This window comes from Tupaia chinensis, unplaced genomic scaffold (genome assembly GCF_000334495.1).
Source record: "Tupaia chinensis unplaced genomic scaffold, TupChi_1.0 Scaffold144255_1, whole genome shotgun sequence".
Lineage (NCBI taxonomy): Eukaryota > Metazoa > Chordata > Mammalia > Scandentia > Tupaiidae > Tupaia > Tupaia belangeri.
Window position 1 is genome coordinate 2,276,460 of NW_006204113.1, and position 3,574 is coordinate 2,280,033.

A 3,574-nucleotide genomic window follows, 5' to 3' on the forward strand; every position below is an offset into this window, starting at 1 on the left:
GCCAATTCTTTGTGTCTAAAACCCTTCCAAAAAAAAAAAAAAAAAAAAGGTGTAGTCTGTTTTGCTTTATGAGTTTAGTTATACTTCTAAAACTGAAACAGATACAGATCATTTTTCGAATTTGACTTTCTAGAAAGGTGACCCTATTGATAATTACAGGCATGACCAGTGTTTCACACAACCCAGAACCCTGCTCAATCAATGTGGTGTCCCCAGAGCACATCTGCCAGTTTTTTGTACTGGCATAAAAGTTTTTAGGACTCCTAAAATAAATACACATAAAGAAACAGATGTGTGTGTGCCTTTTTTTTTTTAAAGAATTTATTTATTTTTTAATTTGACCAGAGAGGGACAGAGAGAGAGGTAAAGTGAGAAAGCAAGCCTTCAGGTCTGAGGCTCGAACCATGGTTGGCCATGTGGGAGTCCAGCACTCCTAACCACCATGCCACCTGCCAGCCCCAAGACACAGATGTGTTTTTAAAGATATCCAGAGAAGAATGCTATCTAGATATCAAAACTAAATTGTCTTTTTTTTTTGGAGAGATTTTTGCTATAGGGCGCGTGCGCTCACCAGACAGACAGAGAGAGACATTAGAGACAGAAAGCGAGAAATCACCCCCCAGGGGGGATGGTCACGCCGCAATCCCTTCTCCTCCATTCTCCTCTCGGGATCTTGGGCATGCACGCACACGTGCCCGGCGTGAGGTTGCAGACGGGTCCAGGACGTGAACCGCGGTCGACTACGTGGGAGTCCAGCGACATAGCCATTACGCTAACTGCTGGTTCCCAAAACTAAATTGTCTTTGAATTGTACCTGTAGTTACTATGATATTTATTCTTCTGTCATTTTTGGTCTTTTCAATGCTTAAAACTAGTATAAGTCAATTGACAATGAAGCTAATATTTTTAAAATATAGAGAAGGATTTTTTTTTGTCTGTCCAAAATATTGGCAAACTCATAAAAACATACCACTCCTAAAATAAAATTGGATATTTAATTTAAAAATAAATAAATAAAAACATACCAAAAGTAAAGCATTAACATTTAACTTAAAAACTAAAATTTCACGGCACCAGCAGTTAGCATAATGGCTATGTCTCTGCACTCCCATGTTGTCGACCGTAGTTTGAGTCCCGGATCTGGCAGCTTAAACTCTCACTGGGCCCTTTTCTGTGAGTGCCCAAGATCCCGAGAGGAGAATGGAGGAGAAGGGATTGTGGCGTGGCCACGCCCCCTGGAGGGTGATTTCTCGCTTTCTGTCTCTCTGTCTCTCTCTGTCTTTCTGGCTAGCACACGCGCCCTATAGCAAAAACCTCTCCAAAAAAAAAAAAAAATTAAAATTTCACGGGACCAGCAGTTGTGATAATGGCTATGTCGCTGGACTCCCATGTGGTGAACTGCAGTTCAAGTCCCAGACCTGGCAGCTTAAACTCATGCTGGGCATGTGTGCATGCATGCCGAAGATCCAGAGAGAAGAATGGAGGAGAAGAGATTGCGGCATGGCCATCTGCCTTGGGGGGTGATTTCTCACTTTCTGTCTCTGTCTCTCTCTGTCTTTCTGGTGAGCTCATGCACTCTATAACAAAAACATTTCAAAAAAATTAAAATTTCTCTAGCTATTCATAAAGCTGTAAAATAGGTGATTTTAACCAAACAGCATAAAGCTCATGCTTTCTCTACTTTCCATGCAGCCAACATTTTTATACGCTCACTTTCTTTTTTTAAAACAAGAATTATTTATTTATTTACTTCCACTTATTATTTTTTAAAGAATTAATTTATTTAATTTTATTTATTCATTCATTTATTTTAATTTGACCAGAGAGACACACACAGAGAGAGAGAGAGAGAGAGAGAGGAAGCAAGTCACCAGGTCTGGGACTTGAACCATAGTCAGTCATGGGGGAATGTCCAGAGTTAACCACCGTGCCACCGTCTGGTCCCCCACTTGTTATTATTTTTTAACTTGACCACAGAGAGACAGAGAAAGAGAAAGGTAACGTGAGAAAGCTAACCACCAGATCTGGAACTCAAACTGTGGTCAGCCACGTGGGAATCCAGCACCTTTAATCACCTCACCATCTGCCAGCCCATATAAGAGTTTGGGTCAAAGAACTTTATCCACTTCTTTGGGATTTCTGTTTAACTCTCAATCCCTAGATTCAGTGCCATACCAAACAATGTGCAAACATCTATTTAAGAAAATTAAAATGGTATCTCATAGATAGCTATTTACTTTACGAATAAAATATAAAACTGTACAACTAAATCAAAAGAAAACTCTCAGATTTTTCTATAGGCTCTGCAGAAGAGAGGAATGGACAATTTTTACAGGCCTCCCAGCTAGAGAGAAGAGTTGATTAAGGGGATCACAGCACTGGAAGTCTGACAGTATCATGCCTTTTGTAAGGCTCTTCATAAATCACCACAGAAATTGGTTAAAGTGCCGGCCATGGCTGTATCTGCTGCAGACTGAGGAATCATCCCGCGTGGATCTGTCTGAATATAGCTGGTCAAAAGGCTCTGGCTTGGATGGTCTTTAAGTGGAACACAGAACCAACCACAGGGATGGTTATACCCACGAACAAATTCTGGTCTCTTCACTCCAGTCAAGACTTGTTCCACAGGATAAAAGCCCTTCTTCATAGCCCGTAGTGCAGGAGAAATCAACAAACTCTCCCGCAGTAATTGTATTCCAAAGCTGACCAGAAGAAGTGTAAGGCATCACACAGCAATTCTCTTTAAAATGCTCCAAAATATCCAATGAAGTCATCAAACTGTCCCAATACAGGCAACAGGGCCCTGGGCATTTATGGTCTGTTACGCATTCACAGTGTCATCTAGAACACCTTGAGCTTTACAGAGATATCCATTAAATTCTTCCAAGGGTTTTCTCTGAACTGTTACATCTTTCGTTTTCTTAGCAACTCATCATCTTCAATGCTGTGGTACTGGATGAGAGTGTTTTGAAGTTTAGTCTCAAAAGCAGCAGCAGCATCAGGGACCAGCAGTTAGCGTAATGGCTATGTCGCTGGACTCCCACGTAGTCGACCGCGGTTTGCGTCCTGGACCTGGTGGCTTAAACTCACGTTGGGTGCTTGTGCGTGCATGCCCAAGATCTCCAAGAGGAGAACGGAGGAGAAGGGATTGCGGCGTGACCATCCCCCCTGGGGGGTGATTTCTCGCTTTCTGTCTCTGTCTGTCTGGCGAGCGCATGCGCCCTATAACAAAAAAAAAAGAAAAAAAGAAAAAAAGCAGCAGCATCAGGCAGGCCTTTCGTTTTTCCTTCCGAGGTGGACGAGGACTTAGAGGACTCTCCGGTGCTGGCCAGCACCTGACTCCTCCATTGAACTTTTCAGTATTCACTGGAGAAGTGAGAGTTGTATTCACACAGAGCCGTATACATGTTTATCTCACCTTTATTCATAATAGCACCAAACTGGGAACAGTTCACATGTCAGTTGACAGGCAAATGACAAACAATGGGTCCAGTGACCCAACCATCCTCTCAAGTATTTTACCTAAAGACAAATGAAAACACGTATCTTTCCTTTTTTTTTTTTTAAGAACTGT

At 42.0% G+C, this 3,574-nt stretch overlaps 2 protein-coding genes and 1 pseudogene across 2 annotated transcripts in view; 2 read left to right on the forward strand and 1 right to left on the reverse strand.

Moving 5' to 3' along the window:
- The window catches only part of BORCS7 (BLOC-1 related complex subunit 7), a 20,191-nt gene that overhangs the window by 2,380 nt on the left and 14,237 nt on the right, over nt 1–3,574 (forward strand). The window lies entirely within an intron of this gene.
- Nucleotides 1–3,574, forward strand: part of AS3MT (arsenite methyltransferase) — a 74,822-nt gene that overhangs the window by 2,311 nt on the left and 68,937 nt on the right. The window lies entirely within an intron of this gene.
- The window catches only part of LOC114005668 (stAR-related lipid transfer protein 4 pseudogene), an 8,037-nt pseudogene continuing 6,858 nt past the window's right edge, over nt 2,396–3,574 (reverse strand).